We start from the raw sequence: 21463 nt of genomic DNA on the forward strand, positions 1-21463 counted from the left end.
TTTGAATATACTTCCAATGCAACATTTATGCTTGAGATATGGTGATGTCACTTCACCATATCTTGTGAAGGGACTTAATGTCTAAATTTTATGATAGCAAAATTGGCCTGGTCTGGCATTTTTGCTGCTATGCAAATACATTGAACTTTCTAGAAGTGGCCCTTTAAGGCATATTAATCCCTCCTGGGTCTTAATCTTGCAAATGAAATATCTACTGGTTGATGTATATATGCAGACAAATGGCTCACTTAGTAGATAGGTCACTGAGAGCTCAGAGAATTTGATTAGGAGTGTAGTGCTATATTAAAAAAAATACATTTTAATTCCATATGCATATACACTCAGTATAAGTAATCAAAATGATAAGAATGACTACTATGTATTGCATCCCATGATTCAGATATTTTGTTCACAGTTGACATATGTTGTTATATTTAATATAGAAAAACACCATGGGATAGGTATCACTATCTGAATTTTGTGAATTAGAACTCTAGCCTAATGTAGGTTAAGCTCCAAAGTCCCACAGGAACTAATAAGCAGAGGAACAAGAATCTGAACATAGATTATTATTTGACTCTAGTTGATGCTCATTATAATCAGTTAGAGAAAATTCTATTGGAAGAAGGGTGTTAAAAATAAAGCAATGTTCATCATATTAGCTATTTTCACAATACCTCTGCATAATTAGAACTCTATAAAATTTAGTGATATACAACAATAAACATTTCACTCATGTTTCTGTGGGTCAACTAGAATATGACTAATTAAGCAGAGCTCAACTTTGCTCGGTTCCAAGTTGCATGTTAGATCATAATCTACTTTATGTAACCCTTATCCTCATTAGGGTGGTGAAATGCAGACAGCTAGAAAAATTAAGCACTGCTGCACAGCTATTTGGAGCTTCTCTTTGTTGTCCATTCCATTGGCTAAAGTAAGTTACTGGCAAAGCCCAAAATCAAAAGCAAAGGAAAGTATACTTTCCATTTTGGTCAACCAGAAGGAAATGAGTATTTGCTATATAATAATCTAATCACACACACACACACACACACACACACACACACACACACACACACACACACACTACCATCACCCAATCCCCTAGGTACATATTGCCTATGGGTGCCATTTTCTTTCTAATCAAAGAGTCATTGCTCAACGAAATCACCCAATCTTCTTCCACTGTCTCCCTGGCATTTAGTTAGCTTCTTTGAGTTTGAGAGTCCAGATTCAACAACCATCATAGTTATAATTTATTTAAAAAAAAAAAAAGAGTAAATGTGTCCTGCTGGGCTTAATTACTCATATTATAGTTGAAGAAGAAAAAAATTGATACCACTGGAGAGATATTAAAGACACTAATGACTTAATTTTATAACTAAAAAAAAATTTTTAAAGGAGTGGGGGTGAAGATAGATTCAGCCTGAAGTTGGAGTAATTATTTAAAGCCAGAGATATAGGATGTAATATTTTTGGCTATTTAGATGTCAAAACTGTCTCCTCATGAGCACAAATAAGCATTGTCATATTTGCTAATCGATACAGTGTATGTAATTTGATAATGTGATCATTTTCTTTGCAGGATATTGGCTTTGTGGTGCCAGACTAAAAGATATATAGGTATGGGGTCACTCAAACCAAGAGGTAGGGGTAGGGATTCATCCATTTAAGACCTTTAAGAACTGACTTCTAAATTAATATATAATGCCTGTGTGTGTTCCTAACACCTAAATCCAGAAGGGGAATAGTAATTTTAGGAGATTACACACTCAGGATCACAGCATGATGAGCAATCCTTTCTCAGTAATAGAAATATTTGCTTTATGAAATCACTGAATGGTTTTAAAAGTCACGTGGCAAACCAGTTTGTCTTATGTGAGTGAGAGCCAATTTAGAAAAGCTGCCTGTGTCTTCCACTACCACATGTCCTGCCTTAAAAGTTATTTCTTAGTACTCAAAACAAACACTTGGGAAGATTCTGAGATGATCAGATAAGTTCTCAATTTTCATTGCCATCTGAATGCAGAATCCAAAACAGCACTATTTCTTCAAAAAAGCTATTCCTGGAAAACAGAGAGTTGGGGTTGAATTGAGGAATGCTCTGATTTAATGCTTACTCTAATCTCATCGTAATTCCAAACAATCTAAGGCAGGGAAGAGAAAGGGATCCTTTCTAGACCTCAGAATTCAGTCCAAGCTTAGTCATCAACCATATGATATGGTATAGATTCAATTTATGAATTTTTAAAATTTTGTTATTCAAAACAAGGAAGTTGCTAAGGACACTTGTCACTGAGTCTGTCATTCTCAGGCTCTATGCAAGACTATAGTAAAAGCATATGAAAATGAACAATTTTGTTGTGAGGTTATTGTAATGATGAAGACAGGACAGGATTTTGCTTAGAACAGACTGAAACTTTGTTACTATCCACTCTGGAAAGATGAAAAATTAAAGTTTATAAAATTATGAAGGAGACTAAGAGTATGGACATGGCATCATGGAAGTCTGAAAGACGTGATAGGGAGCCGGAGAAAGAGATGCATAGCTATTAATACTTAAAGGATATAAGTTTTACCTAAATTATATGCTCTACCAAGCAGCAGTTACACACATAAAATTTATCATACAGGGAGTTCAGGCTTGAAGTTGAACTCCCTGTATGATATGAACTCCCTGTATGAACTCCCTGTATGAAACTTATCATACAGGGAGCTCAGGCTTGAACTTATAAGTTCAGACATTATAAATTACTAAGAATAACTTGCCTAGGTTTGTAGCTATTTTAGAATTTCTTTTGAGCAATTGTTTTCATCGAGTCAAAGATTCATGCTTCAGTATTTATTCCCCATTGACTCTCCTCGTCTCCCCAACACCACCACACTTGTACCTTATAAGTAGTGTCATGTAGTGATAATCTGAAATCCCTATTGTGGTTGAACATTATACATTAATCTTTTGCTAACTGATATTATGATCAACTTAATACAGTGTTTTCTGCTCTATAGATGCAGGACGTGGGGGAGAGACATAAATGTCAAAATGTGTATCTAAGTATGTAAGATGCTTCCAGCATCAAAGGAAACAGGAAGGGGTAAGGACAATGTGAATCAGTTCATGACTTGGTTGGCAAAAAACAAACAAGCAACAACAACAAATCCCCACAAAAACACATTTCTGGAGTCAGCAAGATAGGGATATAGGAATTTCTAGTACTCGTCTCTTCCCAGAGATATCATTGAAGAAATATCTGCCCATGAAAATGCCTTCACAGGAACTAAGGATTCCAGGAGTTAGGGACTGCATCACTTGGGTGGAGCACAGATAACAGACACATTAAAGAAAGTAGCAAAGATAAGTTCACATTACCTCTGTGACCCCAACTCCAGACCCAGTCAGCCCAGCATGGAGAGAGACACCTTCCACTTGACTTCACTGCGAGGAACCCAGCACCAGGCCTCCACCAGCAGCACTGGCTCCTATGATGTCAGGCTCCCAGCCCACCCCAACACCAGTCAGGCCCCCATAGTTCCAGGGCCCAGGTGGTCTCTTGTGGTCCTAAATTCACAGCCTACCACAGTACCAGGCTGACCTTCATGGACCCAGCCTCCAGACCAGCTCCCAGAGACCTAGAATCCTCCTCTGTCTCAGTGCTAGGCCAGTCCTCATGGACCCAGACTCCAGCCTTGCAGATGCAGGCTTCAGACCCACCCTAGAGCTAGGCTGGCTCTCAAGAACCCAGGCTCCCAGCCTGCACCAACACCCCAGTCTGCCTTACAGACCCAAATGCCATGGAGACCTAGAGTAATCAAAACAGTATGGTACTAGCATAAAAACAGACACATAGACCAGTGGAAAAGATTGAGACCCTAGAAATAAACCCATGCATATATGGTCAACTAATTTTTGACAAAGGAGCCAAGAATATATAATAGGGAAAGGCTAATCCCTTCAATAAATGGTATTGGCAAAACTGGATAATCACATGTAGAAGAATGAAACTAGACCACTATTCACTCAAAATAGCCTAAAGACTTACATGTAAAATCTAAAACTATAAAACTCCTAGAAAAAAAGCATAGGAAAAAGTTTTCAGCCTTGGTGTTAGCAATGATTATTTTAGATATGACAAAAGTGCAAGCATCAAAAGCAAAAATAAACAAGGAGACTATATCAAACTAAAACGCTTCTGCAAAGCAAAGTAAACAATAGAATTAAGAGGCAACCTACTGAATGGGAGAAAATATTTACAACCTGTATATCTGAAGTATAAAGAACTCATACAACTCAATATCAAATAAATAAATAAATACATAAATAAATACATAAATAAAGTAATGCAATTTAAAAATGGGCAGGGGACTTGAATAGGTATTTTTCCAAAGAAAACATATGAATGACAAACTGGTACAGGAAAAGGTTCTCAGCATCACTAATAATCAGGAAAATGCAAATCAAACCACCAGATACTATCTTATACCTGTTAGCATGGCTATTATCAAAAAGACAAGATTGGCAAGGATGAGGAGAAAAGACAACATTTATGTACTGTTGGTGGAGATATAAATTTGTATGGCCACTCTAGAAAGCAGTATGAAGGTTCCTTAAAAAGCTAAACATGCATCCAAACATCACATTCTGGTTATATATCCAAAGGAAATGAATCAGGATCTAGAAGAGATATCTGCACCTCCAAGTTCAGTGCAGCATTAGTCACGATAGTTAAGACATGGAAACAACCTAAGTGTCCATGGAAAGATGGATGAATAAAGAAAATGTGAAATATTTATCTCTCTTTATCTACATAGATATAGATAGATATAGGTATAAATACACACAATAGGTTTTCTGCCCTAAAAAAGAAGGAAATTCTGCCTTTTTGTGACCATGTGGATGGACCTTTAGGGCATTATGCTAAGTCAAATAAGTCAGAAAAGACAAATACTCTATGACCACATTTATACATGGAATCTAAAAAAGCTGAACTCATAAGTAGTAGAGTCTGAGGGGTGGAGGAAATGAGGAGATACTGATCAAAGAGTAGAAACTTCCAGTTACACAATGAAAAAGCAGTAAGACTCCAAGTTCCAGATAAAAGCTCTCAGTCTTTACAATTATAACTCCTGGGATCCTCCTATATTCCTTCACATATATTCCTCCCATAATTATTTCCACAGCTGCAAAATGGGTCTTTGGCCAATAAATGCTTCCTCCCTATGGGATGAATTTCCTTTTCCTGGTGTTTCCTATCAAGATCAAGTCTATTTTTTTTCTTTTCTTTCCTTTTTTTCAGATACCACTGAAATAATGTGTTAATATAGAATGTTTTGTGTACATAATAAAAAGAGGTAGTAGAAAGCTCCCTGAAATTTGAGGGAAAGAACTTGGAGTGTCCTTTACATGCTATGTAATTAAGGAAGACAATGTCCTCTTCTGTTTAAAGAGGACAATAATACTGGATCATTTAAACTTCCAATTTGTTCTTCAGGTCAAATAAACTAACAAACCTTCTTATTTTTTTTTTTGCATTTTCTACAGTAAACGTTCATTAATTGATTATAAAAAAGCATTTCTAAAAATAACTCAGCTCAAATGCAACCTCCACTCAGAAGGCTTCTTTAGACTTTCCAACTCATACTCAAATATTCCCACATATCCCCTCATTCAGATTTGGGGCACCATTGATGACAAGCACATTGTCTCTTCAACCCTGCATTTCCTCCCAAATCCACAGGGCCCAGGATGAAGAATCCAGTCTTAAGTGTACATGCCGAACAAACAGTACACTCACCTACTTTAAAAACACCCAGGATGTTTTGCCCTGAATTTGAAGCAGCACATGTGGCCTGGTCCATTCTTGTTTCAAGTTCAAAGGTATCAGGCAGGTCCCTGATTTAGCAGCTAACTTCTTTCAAGAGCTCCTTGGTCCCCTCAGACATGGTAATCCTGAATTTCTGGGGGATATGCTACTCCATCTTTGCATTATCTAGCAGCACCTCACCAACAGGGAGATCTTGGTCAGGACCTCAGGAGTTCCTTCTTGATCTCAGAGTCCATGAAAGTGATTCTTTCTATCATTGCCCAGATGATAATGCCCAGGGCAAAGATGTTGGCCTTGGCTGTGTAGCATCCCTCCTAGAGTTCAGGGGGTTATTTAGAAATCTAAGCTGCAGGCTTAGGGAAGCCAGTATTTATCCACATTCACATTTGTGTTGTCTTGATTTCCCTCTTTGATTTGAGGAGGTGGGGGAGAGGGGGCAGCCCACCACAGATTTTGCTTAGTTCAAAGTCTGCCACCTTGAGGATGGGGGTACCAGACCTCTCCGTGTTGAGCTTGTCCTCCAGCTTTGATCCCTGTGCATGATGTAGTCTGAAGGCACTGGTGGTCCTGAGCTGTAGCATGAAGCTTTGTTGGTGGCTGGGTCCAGCCTCCAGGACAGGACAGACTGATTCAGGCCTCCACGTTCACATAAGTCCATGACAAGGCAGAGGTAGCAAGGCTCCTCAGGCTCCTCCAGGAGTCTTTCTTCTTTGACGGAGGTCTCAAACAGGCACAAATAAAGCTGTGCGCTCTTGTAGCCACTACTCACACATGTACTGGTCAGTCACACTGTGTGACACACTCCTCAAACTGCACAAGGTTCTGGTGGTACCGCTTGAGGCTGGTCAGGGCACAGAATTCCGCCAGCACCTGCTCCAAGTTCTCCAGGCTGTCACAGCAGATGTTCTTGACCTCTGTGAGGGCCTCGCTGTCTCCTAATCCACACAGTAGCTGCTGCACCTGATCTCTGCCAACAAGCTGTAGTGGCCACCAGCTGCTGCCCTCCACCACCGTTGTGCCAGCTAGACTCGCCTGGGGCCTCGGCCTCCACTGGATGCAAAATTACATGAAAAGATATGTTAAATTAAAGAAAAATAATTTTTTAAAAGTTCGTTCTTTATTAGCCATAGCTTTCATGACAGTGTGAGTGTAACTTTAATATGAATTAAAAATATGAGTTATAGCTCTGCAAAGATGATTAAAATCATCATTTCCATTTGCTTCTATCTAAGCCCTATTGTAGCATGAAGAATCCCACCTGCCTCATTCCTTCCTACTTGAACAGATGGATCATAAATGTGTGGGCTCACTGAGGTACATTTAGTCCCATCCCATTACACCTGCTGGCCAAGGGAGAGATACAAAACAGCCACTATCCAGTTCATAGATTTATAACCATCCAAGAGAATGTTTCTGCAGGCCTTGCTGGCTAGTTGGGTTTGTCCTTGGCTTGTTCCCAATAATATACAAGTCAATTATAGTAATTGCTGACCGTTAGGTATCACATGTATGCAGGCCTGAAGAACTATATTATGCCTATGAGTCGATGAAGAAAATGGATCCCTAATACGCAAAACGTGAGGAATATATACATATTTTTAAATTCTTAGTTTGAAAAAATGGTCAAGAAATGGGTTTTGTTCAAAAGGACCATAAATTAATAGGGTATGTGAGATAGGCAAGCTCATTTTCAGGGATTCTGTGTAATTTACCCCCAGGAACATCATTTGCATGTGAAAACATGTATTCATAAGTATGTTTATGGAAGTTTACCCTCTGTCATGGATGACAAATGGTTGGAAATAACCAAAATCTGTATCAACGAGGGACTGGATAAATAAACTATGGTATATGTATACAATAAAAAAATATGTTTATGGTCTTCCCTGGTGGCACAGTGGTTGAGAGTCCGCCTGCCAATGCAGAGGACACGGGTTTGTGCTCTGGTCTGGGAAGATCCCACATGTCGCGGAGTGGCTAGGCCTGTGAGCCATGGCCACTGGGCCTGTACGTCCGGAGCCTGTGCCCCGCAACGGGAGAGGCCACAACAGTGAGAGGCCCGCGTACAGCAAGAAACAAAACAAAACAAAAAACTATGTTTATGTCAATAATTATGAGTAAAATTGAAGTTTGTGACAGGTAAATTTGTCAATGATATATATTTGACTGAAAAGGCATATTGCATAAATTGTCTACTATAGTACAACTAAGTTAATACTTGAAGGCTGTATGTGTGTGTGTGTGTGTGTGTGTGTGTTAGTAGATATCAAGAATTCACTAAAATGTTAATTACAATGAAAGTTTGGTGACTTTTTATTTCTTTCTGTCTTTGTTTTTCTATCTTCTCTGTGCTTTCTGGTATGCTATTTACATTATTTCAGTATATATCACATTTACCAGAAATGATAAATCTCATTTTAAATCATGCTAAACTATATCTCTGTATATGAGGAACACGGGTATTTTAATTCATTCATTCAACAGTTCCAAATGTCTGATATGTTATAGAGGCCAGTTTCCTTATTATTCCTTAAACCTGTCATGGACTAATACAATAGAATGAACCATAACAAAACATGTGAAATACAATATAAATGAGTAGCTGAAACCATGATCACACATATTTAGGTGTCATGGAAATATTCAGTTGCTATAAAAAATGTCTACAGTCTTACACTCAGTTTCTATATTTATCTAATTGCTAATTGGTAACACACATTTTTTGATTCAACCCAAGTCTGCAGATCACACTTAGAGAGCCACTGCTGTAGAAAATATGGTAGTGATTAAGGGAATCAAAGAATGACATTAAAAAAAAACCATTTAATTAATGAGGATAGGCCAGTCTATGCTGAGCTTAAAAATAAACCATAAAATCCCAATGGCTTAAACTAATTTCTAATGATGATTTCTCAATCATTCAGAGCCCATTGTGGTTCAAGCCATGGTGCTCTATCTTAGAGCTCATACCTTCTGAAACTTTTGGCTTATGGATCCTCATGACAGAGGGAAAGAGAAATGAAGGAGGAATAGCAGTTCTTTATTACCTCTGATGATAAGGAATGCATGCCATTGCTGTTCTCAGTCCATTAACCAGAATTAGTCATATGACCACAAACTAAGTACAATTTAGGCTGAGATATATGAGAAGAAGTAGATATTTAGTGAGCATTAACTTCATTGAGAAGTTGTTCACCTGAGTTACCTGGCACTGTGAAGATCATAAAGATTATAAGGGAGTTGAGACTCAAACTCAGGTCTTTGTTTGTTTGTTTGTTTGTGTTTTTAATAGTGATCTTGCGGTCTTCTTATTTATTTATTTTTATTTTATTTATTTTTGGCTGTGTTGGGTCTTCGTTTCTGTGCTAGGGCTTTCTCTAGTTGTGGCAAGCAGGGGCCACTCTTCATTGTGGCGCGCAGGCCTCTGACTATCGCGGCCTCTCTTGTTGTGGAGCACAGGCTCCAGATGCGCAGGCTCAGTAGTTGTGGCTCACGGACCCAGTTGCTCCGCAGCATGTGGGATCTTCCCAGACCAGGGCTCGAACCCGTGTCCCCTGCATTAGCAGGCAGATTCTCAACCACTGTGCCACCAGGGAAGCCCAAACTCAGGTATTTTTTATTCCAAATTTAACATATATTTGTGCCAATCTAGATAAATGAGGTTATGCTGAGTAAAAAATTAATGCCCCAATCTCAGGAGCTCAGCACATGATGTTTATTTCATGCACCATTCAGGGTCTTGCAGTCTCACTGTGTGTGTGTGTTTCCAGGGTGACAAGAGGAAGAGAAGAAAATGCTGAGAGAAATCACACCTATTCTCTATGTTCTGTCCTAGGATAGATACTTGTCATTTTTTCCTGAGTCAGTTGGCAAGAACTGGACACATGAACATGCCAGTGCAAGAATACTGGGCTTTGAGGGAAAGGCACATGTATGTTTGGCAAGCAGCGTATGGATATATGCATATTCTGTAACATTCAACTAAATCAAACCAGCTTTCAATCGTTACTTACAGTTTGGATATTTCTTTTCAACTGCAGGTATTTTAGAATGGCTAAATAGAATCTGTAAAGTTCCTTTGTTCTTCTTTATCTTTCACCCTTGCAAATTTATGTATCTACCAAAAGCCAGTTCAGCCATTTTTCCCTAAATTGTTCAATCCTGTTGGGGGGAAAAAATCATTCAAAACTGTAAATAGTTATTTGAAAGGGAAATAATAGTCAAATTTGTCAACCTAAAAATGTGTATAGATTTATCCTCATAGTACCTTCTTTAGGTTTCCAATGATAAAAATGAAAACAGTGACATGCCTAACTATTGTTCTCCTTTTTCATCAACAAAGAAATGTATCATTCTGTTTGCTCTAAAGTGGACTAGAAAATATATGTGGGTACTCACTTAACAGAAAATACCTTTATCTGAGTCAGGTTGTATATGACATTCATTCTTGGAGAACCCTCCAAAAGAATACTCAAAGAATGTATATTTTAATTAACTGAAGAGTAGAGAGAGTGATTTGTTCCAGCTGACATAGACTTTCACCAGTGTGAGCCAGGAGGAAGGACTGGTGATGTCTTCAGACAACCATTAGCCCATGAGTATAAGAATCAAAGCCATGTGTTTGAGTTAGATTGAAGTCATCACAAAGGCCTGTTCTTTACTTAAAATATCCATATTTCATCAGAAAATATGAGTTCAAAAATAAAGGTAAGCTGTAGGAAACTGGCACCTGAAGTTGTAACTATGACAACAGATTACATAGAACTTGTCAAGACCTTGCAAAAGAAGGTTTTGGCTTTCAGTCCTCCTTATCAAAATTCTGTCTGAGGTGACTTCCATCTGTCTTGGTAGGTATGTGGATAAAATTACCAGTTCTCTATTAGCATATGTCTTAATTCTCAGATGTTTGTTTATGGGGGAAATTAATGTGGCATGAAACTTGCAATTAGTTTTTTATACTGTTAATGACAGGTTTCCATAAAATGCATTGAAATATGGAAAGTAATGGCATTAATAAGGTATACAGATGCTCAGACTCAGATCTGAAAAAAAAAAAAGAAAGCCAAATCAGTGGAGTTTACTGGTTAAAAATAAAGCCATATGACAGGATCAGTAGGAATTTTGCAATTGGCTATCCATTTAGTAACTTGAGTATTAAGGAGTTATTTCTGGTCAAAGTCTTTGATATAAATTGACCCTCCTGCTTAAATAATGGGAAGGTCACTTTTACCTGTCCATGTGTATATTGTTATGGTGTGAACTTCGGTTTATATTCTCTTGAAAAACTACTCTGATCTTGGTTTGAAAGATAAACATATAAGTACAGCCTGGTTCCTGCCCTCTAGAAGACAGGTTATAGGAGTGATTCCTATAGGTCATTGCACATTAGACATACCTGAGAAGCATTTTCACAAATAGAGAACCCAAGGACCCTCCCATCATAAATTCTTACATAGGTTGTAATTCATTAACCATTTTTCATTTTTTAACATCTTTATTGTAGTGTAATTGCTTTACAATGGTATGTTAGATTCTGCTTTATAACAAAGTGAATCATCTATACATATACATATATCGCCATATCTTCTCCCTGTTGTGTCTCCCTCCCACCTTCCCTATCCCACCCCTCTAGGTAGTCACAAAGCACTGAGCTGATCTCCCTGTGCTATGCAGCTGCTTCCCACTAGCTATCTATTTTACGTTTGGTAATGTATATATGTCCATGCCACTCTCTCACTTCGTCCCAGCTTATCCTTCCCCTTCCCTGTGTCCTCAAGTCCATTCTCTGCATCTGCGTCTTTATTCCTGTCCTGCCCCTAGGTTCCTCATAACCTTTTTTTTTTTTTTAGATTCCATATATATGTGTTAGCATATGGTATTTGTTTTTCTCTTTCTGACTTACTTCACTTTGTATGAGTTAAGTTTAGACACCTGCATTTTTTAAACTTCCAATATCTGAGGTAACTAGGCAATTAACTAAAAATTGAGAATCCCCACTAATCTAGTTCCTTTTGTGTTCTTTGAATGTACTATCATCTTCATCTGAAATATTTCCCATTTCCTCTTCAAATTTCCACAACACAACTTAAAAATATAAGTAAAGCACCTTATTTGACATGTCTCCATGAGACTTCTGAGTTCAAAACCTCCAATAGTGACACTTCCTGATCATTGTTCATTTTATAATGATAGAAAGACAATATACAGATAATTATTAGCTCTTTCTATGCATTTTCCTATATTATACATTTCATATAATTGGAGCCACACAGTATGTGGCCATTTTTGTTGGGCTTCTTTCACTGTGCATAAGTCTTTAAAGGTCCATCCACATTCTAGCATGAATCAGTATTTTATTCACCTTTGTATAGCTGAGTAATATTCCACACATTCATTTAGCCATTCAGCAGTTGAACATCTGAGCTGTTTCCACATTTTGGATATTAAGAGTAATGCTCTTATGAACTTTCAAGTAATTTTTTTTTACATCTTTATTGGGGTATAATTGCTTTACAATATTGTGTTAGTTTCTTCTGTATAACAAAGTGAATCAGCTATATGTATACATATATCACCATAACCTCTCCCTCTTGAGCAACCATCCCATATGGTATTTGTTTTTCTCTTTCTGACTTACTTCACTCTGTATGACACTCTAGGTCCATCCACCTCACTACAAATAACTCAATTTCATTTTTTGTTATGGCTGAGTAATATTCCACTGTATATATGTGCCACATCTTCTTTATCCATTCATCTGTCGATGGACACTTAGGTTGCTTCCATGTCCTGGCTATTGTAAACAGAGCTGCAATGAACATTGTGGTACATGTATCTTTTTGAATTATGGTTTTCTCAGGGTATATACCCAACAGTGGGATTGCTGGGTCATATGGTAGTTCTATTTTTCATTTTTTAAGGAACCTCCATGCTGTTCTCCAGAGTGGCTGTATCAATTTACATTCCCACCAACAGTGCAAGAGGGTTCCCTTTTCTCCACACCCTCTCCAGCACTTATTGCTTATAGATTTTTTGATGATGGCCATTCTGACTGGTGTGAGTTGATACCTCATTGTGGTTTTGATTTGCATTTCTCTAACAATTAGTGATATTGAGCACCTTTTCATGTGTTTGTTGGCCATCTGTATGTCTTCTTTGGAGAAATGTCTATTTAGGTCTTCTGTCCAATTGTGGATTGGGTTGTTTGTTTTTTTGATATTGAGCTGCATGGGATGCTTGTAAATTTTGGAGATTTACCTTCCTCCTTCATCTTCTGTGTATTTCTCTGTTTTCTCATTTTGTTTAACTTACTGTGCTTGGGGTTTCCGTTTTGCAGCCTGCAGGTTCATAGTTCCTCTTATTTCTGGTGTCTGCCCCCAGTGGGTGAGGTTGGATCAGTGTCTTGTATAGGCTTCCTGGTGGGGAGGACTGATGCCTGTGTTCTGGTGGGTGAGACTGTATCTTGTCCTTCTGGTGGGCAGGGCTGCATCTGGTGGTGGGTTTTGGGGTGTCTGTGAACTTAGTATGATTTTAGGTAGCCTCTCTGGTAACGTGTGGGGTTGTGTTCCTGTCTTGCTAGTTGTTTGGCATGGGGTGTCCATCACTAGATCTTGCTGGCCATTGGATGGAGCTGGGTCTTAGTGTTGAGATGGAGATCTCTGGGAGAGCTCTTGCCAATTAACATTACCTGGAGCTGGGAGGTCTCTGGACTCAGCTCTCCTACTTTGGAGGTTCAGGCCTGACACCTGGCCAGAGCACAAAGACTCTGCCAGCCGCATGGCTCAGAAGAAAAGGAAGAAAAGAAAAAAAAAAATGAACAGACACAACCCCCGCCAAAATTGGTTAAAGCAAACTAAACAGACAAAAGAGAAAAAGGAAAAGAGCAACCCAACCAGTAAACAAACCCACAAATGAAAACAAGCACTAAAAACTAAACTAGGATAAATATAAAACTAAAAACAAATCAAACGCTGAAAGCAAACCCCAAGTCCACAGTTGCTCCCCAAATCCCCCACCTCAATTTTGGGAACACTTGTTGTCTATTCAGGTATTCCACAGATGCAGGGTTTACCAAGCCAATTGCGGGGATTTAGTCTCCTGCTCCTAAGGCTGCATGGAGAAATTTCCCTTTCTCTTATTTGTTTGCACAGCTCCTGGGGCTCAGCTTTCGTTTTGGCCCTGCCTCTGCATGTAGGCTGCCCTCAGACATCTGTTCCCCGCCCAGACAGGAGAAGGTTAAAACAGCGGCTGATTAGGGCTCTCTTGCTCACTCTGGCTAAGGAGAGGGAGGGGTACAGTAGTCACAGTTGGAATGCGGGGTGTGCCTGTGGTGGCAGAGGCCGGCGTGAATTTGCAACAGGCTGAGGCATACCGTGTGTTTTCCAGGGGAAGTTGTCCCTGGATCATGGGACCCTGGCCGTGGTGTGATGCACAGGCTCCCGGGAGGTTGTGGGTAGTGACCTGCACTTGCACACAGGATCCTTGGTGGATGTGGCGGCAGCGATAGCGGTCCATGCCCGCCTCTGGGGTCCAAGATGATAGCCACAGTTCATGTCCATCTCTGGAGCTTGCTTAGGTGGTGCTCTATCGTCTGTGGGCACATGGAGCAGGAAGCCACACTCCTCATGCACCCTGAGACAATGGTCTCTTGCTTTTCCAGCAGGTCCAGACTTTTTCCCATACTCCCTCCTGGCTAGCTGTGGCGCTCTAGCCCCCTCAGGCTGTCTTCACGCAGCCAACCCCAGTCTTCTCCCTGGAGTCTGATCTCTGAAGCCCAAGCTTCAGCTCCCAGCCCCCTCCTGCCCTGATGGGTGAGCAGACAAGCATATCAGGCTGGTGAGTGCTGGTCAGCACCAATCCTCTGTGTGGGAATCTCTCTGCTTTGCCCTCTGCACCCTTGTCGCTATGCTCTCCTCTGTGGCTCCAAAGCTCCGCCCCATCCCTGCCAGTGAAGGGGCTTCCTAGTGTGTGGAAACCTTTCCTCCTTCACTGCTCCCTCCCACTGGTGCAGGTCCCGTCCCTATTCTTTTGTCTCTGTTTTTCCTGTTTTCTTTTGCCCTACCCAGGTACGTGGGGATTTTCCTGCCTTTTCGGAAGTTTGTGGGCTTCTGCCAACATTCAGTAGGTGTTCTGTAGGAGTTTTTCCACGTGTAGATGCATTTTTGATCCATCTGTAGGGAGGAAGGTGATCTCCATTTCTTACTCCTCCACCATCTTGAAAGTCTCTCCAAGTAAAGTTTTTTGGCGTGCATATGCTTTCATATCCCGTGTATGTACGTAGGAATAGAATTGCTGGGTCATATGGTAACTTGGTTTAATCTTCTGAGGAATTATCAGACTGTTTTCCAGAATGGATGCATCATTTTACAGGCCCACCAACAATATGTTAAGGCTCCAATTTATCTATACCCAAGATTTCTAATTGTTTGCCTTTTGTAATAACCATCTCAGTGTATGTGAAGTGGTATAACATTGCACTTTTGATTTATATTTCCCTAATGACTAATGATATTGAGCATCTTTTAATGTACTTATTTGCCATCTGTGTATCTTTGTTGGAAAAATGGGTATTCAAATCCATTTTACATTGGGTTACTTATCTTTTTATTATTGTGTTGTAACACTTCTTTATATACTATGGATGCCAGATCCTTATCAGATATGTGATTTGCAAATATTTCTTCAATTCCTGAAGTTGTCTTTTCACTCTCTTTATATTGTCTTTTGAAGAACAAAAGACTTTCAATGTGATTAAGTCTAATTTATCTATTTTTTTCTTTGGTTGATTTTTTTATGTTATATATAAGAGGCTACTGCATAATCCAAATTCATGAAGATATATATGTGTTCTTCTAAGAGTTTCATAGTTTTATCTCTTAAATGTAGCTCTTTGATTCACTTTTATTTGAACTGTGTGAGAAAGGAGTCCAACTTCATTCTTTTGCATGTGGATATCCAGGTGTCCTAACATACATTTGTTAAAAAGACTATTTTTGCCGTTAAATTTGGTCTTAGGCTGTTTGGACTGCTATGACAGAATACCATAGACTGGGTGGCATAATAACAAGAGAAATGTATTACTCACAATGCTGGAGGCTGGGAAGTCTAAAGTTAGGATGTAGCAGATTCAGTGTCTGATGAGAGGCAGTTTCCTCTTCATAGATGGCCATTGTCTCCTGTAACATCATACGGTAGAAAGGGCAAGAGAGGTCTCTAGGGTCTCTTTAATAAGTGCACTGATCCCATTCATGAGGGTTCCATCCTCAGGATTTAATCATTTCCCAAAGACCACACTGCCAAATGCCTTCACATTGGACATAAGTTTCAACATATAAATTTTTTAGGAGACACAAACATTCAATGGATAGTAAATTTTCTTGACAACATTGTTAAACAAAAATGTACATGTTTACTTCTAGACTTTCAATTCTATTCTGTTGTTCTATATGTCTATCCATATGCCAGTACTACATTGTTTTGATTACTATAACTTTTTAGTAAGTTTTGGAATTGAGAAGTGAGAGTCCTCCAGCTTTGTTCTTTCCAAGATTGTTTAGGCTCTTCCAGGTCCCCTATACAAATTTTAGAATCAGCTTATAAATTTCTTGGAAGAAATTGTAGCTGGGATTTTGATAGAATTGAACTGAGTCTATAAATCAATTAAGGGAATATATCATCCTAAAAGTTAAGGCTTTCACTGCATGAATACAGGGTGGGTTTTTTTCCATTTATTTAGGTCTTATTCAGTTTCCTTTAATAATGTTTTGTGTTTTTCAATGCATAAGTCTTGCACTTTTTTCTTTGTTGTTAAATTTCTACCTAAGTGCATTATTCTTTCTGATGCTCTTATACATAGGTTTATTTTCTTAATTCTATTTTTGGATTGTTCATTGCCAGTGTATAGAAAAAAAAATTTAAGAAGGAAGATAGTCTCTTTAAAGCCTCTATCTTCAAATACAGTTGCACTCTGAGGTGCTGAGGTTTAGTACTTCAGCATATGAATTTGAAGGGGACACAGCACAGCCCATAACACTACCTTTAGGCAAACCCACTTGCTTACTCATCATGGACAGGTAGTGTGAACAAAACTTTAGTACACTCTTGTGCATGTTGAGTGACTAAGTTTTGAGAGTTTTAGTTACTGTAGCATAACTTAGGGAATTCTGAATGACATATCTCACTCATTAACAGTATTTTATATATCAGTCTGTACAAAAGAAAAAACAGTGAGTAAAACCCACAATGTTCCTGCTCTAATGGACCATAAATTTTAGTGTGTGGGAATAAGTGATAAACAGAAAAAGAACTCAGAGTAAGTGAATGACAAGTTAAATGTTTTTATTAACTAATCTGGGAAATCAATTCATATAATTCATGTAATTTAATAATGTATATAATATTACAATAATGCTATCCATATAAAGGTATTTTAAAACTAACTGAAAACATATTAAATAGGTATTTACATTGTTTCATTTTATTATAGTAAAAAATATATTTTATACTTTTAGAACTTCATCCATGGCAAAGCTGAAAGCCAGAGAGCTTAATTAAATTGTCCAAGGTCACACAGCTAGTAGGCAGAAAAAAATAGCCTTGTAAAAGTACTTCTGTTCCCAGTACGTGCATGCTTTTTTGGAAGTTCACCATTACATTTTTGCTTGATTGACTCAGATTTCAATTTTTAAAAAATAGGATTTCTTTGATTCATGCCTTAAAATCTCAGAAGGTAGGTGAACTATTCTGTCCATGGGGAACAACTGTTTCCTTATACCTTGCTTGATTAAGCATATAACTGAGTCTTTTATTTCTTATCCTTCAAATATTCATTTTCTGGTATGAGCTAAAGAACATAATGTGTGTAATCTATCTATCTATATATATATATCTTGTAATAGGTGGATATTAACTTCTTAAAGTATAATTACAAAAACCTCAATTGAGGGGAATATTTTTTAAACCCTGAAAAGTTAAGGCATTTATAGAATTCAGCATTTTATAATTATAATTAACCTGATTTATTTTAAAATATGCAAATTAAACCAGATATTGGCCTTTTTCTGTTTGTGTCTCTGGAATTGACTGTTTTTCTTTGCTTCTACCAAAAGATTTAATTATGGAATAGTGATAATCCTTTTAATATATGTGGATACCTTTTATGAGATTAACAGGTACCTTCTCTGTAGTATTCAATTACATGTTTTCCAAAGAAGATTTTGCCCTTACTTGCGAACATCTTGTATATGGTAAATATCAGATGATAGGACAACAACCTGGCGGAATATTGATTCAAAGTGGTCAGTACAATATAAAGAATAAACAGTCAATAGTATTTCATGAAAGAGATAAAAAGTAAATTAAAAGGTATGTTTTCTGGATATTTGACCTTTCATTAAGAATTCTATATAGAATATGATAGTATTACTATAGAGGTCAAGAAACAAAAATCATAATGAATTAATACAGAAATTCCAAATTGCTAACCTTAAGATTACCCCCTACACCTCCCCCCCAAAAAAAGAGTAACATTTGTATTGAATTAATATAAATTGGTATTTCCTGGGGTTGAAAAATTAAATCTAAGTCTGAAGAGATACAGTAGAAGATCTTAATAAAGACCTCAATGTTTTGCTACCTGAAAGAATTTGTAAATTAAAGTATAATATTTCCCTTTAAATTTGATTATCTTTTACTATTCTGGAGTAGGTTTATTTTCCTCCCAAAATTTTCTCTGTGTTTAAAGCAACTAAGCTGTGATCATCATCACCTTATCATATTTTCTACTTCTAATTTCTTCCAGCAAGTTTTCAAAGAAGTTGGTTGGCCATGGGTTCCCTCTTCCAGTATCTCTGGAAATTTCCCTTAGAAGAAGTATCCGTAAACATCTGAGGTCTTTGAAAAACCTGTTAGCCTAGAGGTTTTGGAGCTACATTTGAAGGCTGATTGATGAGTTCTATCATTTTATTCCCCTGTCATTTTCTTGGGCATTAGAACACACACACACACACACACACACACACACACACACACACACACACACAAACAATTTTTTAACATGAAGAATCTTTTCAGAAATTGACACAGTATTAGTTTGATATATATATTCACTTATATTACCTTAGATAGATTGAACAACCTAAAACCCAATTTCTTCTGATATATGAATATAAATGTATATTATACATAATCAAATGTATATTGATTATTTTGGTTGGTGCGGCTACTCCTCAGAAACAGAGACTTAGAGAAGTTCTTGAGATTTATGCTGTCAAATGTTCTGCAACTGTCTTAGGCAGTCAAATAAGTCAAGCCTCTGATAGGTGGTACTGATAACATTGTTTAACCTCTTTGAACTCAGTTTCCTCCTATGTATTGATAATATAGTAATGATAATCTAATTACTTAAAATGCATGTTAACTATCTATTCCATAGAAATGATGTCATGAGTTTTATCCCTTTTATCCTTCCCTGATTAAACTGTCTTAGTTTGTGGAACCAGTTAGGTCTTTTGAAATCTCCAGAGTCTTTCAAAATGACTATATCAAGCTCATGTGCTTCCTTTGAGTTACTAGAACCTATCACATTCTTTTAATTATCTCTAGATCTGATCTTCTCTTCCTTGTGAACCCTATCTCACAGACTAGCTGAGAAAGTTATATTTCCCAATCTAAACGTACCAGTTTAAGTATTTACCTTCTAAATATTCTAAATATTTAATAATATTCTAAATATTGAAATGTCCCTTATCATACATAGTTTAAATAATCTCTTATAGATGATTTAGTGCATTTAGAAAAATAATTCACCCCTGAGTTCTGCCTTCTTTGAATCCCCTTTGTGGAAGCATAGAATCTGAGTATACACAGGGATTTAATATATTTTGTAGTTGTGAGAAGGGGCTCTTACAAGAATGCAAAGTTTTCTGTGTCTTCAGGCCCTCTTTCAGAAGTGATAGCTGAGGTAACATTGCAAGGTGGCATGCTGGAACCTAATGCTGTAGTACTTGGTCCAAGCAGTTTCTCATGCTTGCTAAGCCACTGAAGGTGTTCAGAATATGTCACCCCAAAACGTCACTTTGGCATATTGATTACTTTGAAATAACAGCACTTAAGAAACAGTAGGTGTAAGAAGGAAAGGGTCAGAAACCCTCCTTTGTCTTTCTGAAAGCAGGAGATAAAACTCTAGTGTGAAATGTATGCTCTTTGTACCAGGAGGTAGAAGACATTCTTATCACCAGAGACAGGGAATTTGGGTCCAAGAAATCTGTACAAAGTTTGCTAAGCTAACCTTTGTTTTCCTATTTACAGTTGCCACCATTTACTACCCCAGCCCAAACCTCTTTGTTTTGTCAGTTCTTCACAAATTTATTGTTTCTTTGCCTAAAAGGTGTAAAAGCTTCCTGCTCTGGTCACTTCCCTGGATCTTCATTCTCTTGTGAAGGCTCCCACGTGTATGTAAAGATTTGATATAATTTGTATGCTTTTCTTCCTGTTAATTTATCTTATATCAATTTAATTCTTGGGAACAGCCAAGAGACCTAAAGAAGGTAGAGGAGGTTTTGTTTCTCCCCTACACCACAGACACCCTGGTTCCTGGGACCAGAAACTGAGCCTCAGACTGGCACTCACCAAAACACGTAGGAATACCTGGGGCCCAGCACTACCTAGGCAGCTGAGGAAAAGCCAGGAAAAAGGCATCAGACTCATCTATACAGGCATTTCACATCTAGAGCCCAGGCCACTGCTCCTCACTTCCTTGGAAGTAATCACTAGCAGGCTTTCTCTAAGACTTGGGTGCTTTGGCCTCAGACTTCCCCCAGCCATGTCGATCTTCCTCTCCCCTTTCCCAAGGGGAAAGGGGAACAAACTCTCCTTCTTCTTCCCTCAAATCTCCGACCTAGTAAAAGCAGATTCTTCATATATTCCATGTCATCTCCTGGGTCTTGTCTTTTCTGGCAGGTGTAAACTCCAAGGCCTAATATGGCCTGGGTTTTGTGGCATTAAGTACATTTCAAATTTAGTATACTTTCTCTTACTGTAAAATGCTGGCATTAAAAAAAACAAACTATAATTTTCCTAAAAGCAGACAAATAAGTCAGCTGCTTAGTAACCTCTTTGTTCTAGAGGAAACTTCCATCTTCTTCCTAGGGTAATAGCTCAGTCTTGGAGCATAAGGCTCTGAGAGAACATGGTTCATTTGTTAAATGAAGAGGGTGAGCAATATTTAGAGTCAAAGTGTTATTGTTAAGACAGTAAACAAGTTTGCACATATAGAAATGATCTTGAATAATTCATTAATTTAGGTTTTTGTGGATATAATTCAATGGAGGATGAATAATGTTTGAAATTATTCTTATACCAAATAAGTATGTACATGTATTAGTTGTGTATGATTTCTATGATGGCTTGTTTAATGGAAAAAATACAGACTGGGAAGTGTATGACCTGCTTTGCAGTTATGTATAAGGCCAAATCTCTGCTAACTCTTAATAGCTGATGATTCCATAAAACACTTTTTAAAAACATTTTAATATGAGCTTATGTGAATAAAGTTGCTTTTCTTCCATTTGACAGTAGGTCTTTTTCCCCTCATTCCAGTCTTGCATCAGGTATGTTGCATGTAACAGGTCAACTGCATTTGG

The 21463-nt window shown here is 38.0% G+C and overlaps 1 pseudogene; it reads right to left on the reverse strand.

Annotated features, from left to right (window-relative positions):
- Positions 1-5661: 5661 nt before the first annotated feature.
- LOC132434788 (serine/threonine-protein kinase 35 pseudogene) lies at positions 5662-14336 on the reverse strand (annotated as a pseudogene).
- Positions 14337-21463: the final 7127 nt, after the last annotated feature.

Source organism: Delphinus delphis, chromosome 12 (genome assembly GCF_949987515.2).
Source record: "Delphinus delphis chromosome 12, mDelDel1.2, whole genome shotgun sequence".
Classification (NCBI taxonomy): domain Eukaryota; kingdom Metazoa; phylum Chordata; class Mammalia; order Artiodactyla; family Delphinidae; genus Delphinus; species Delphinus delphis.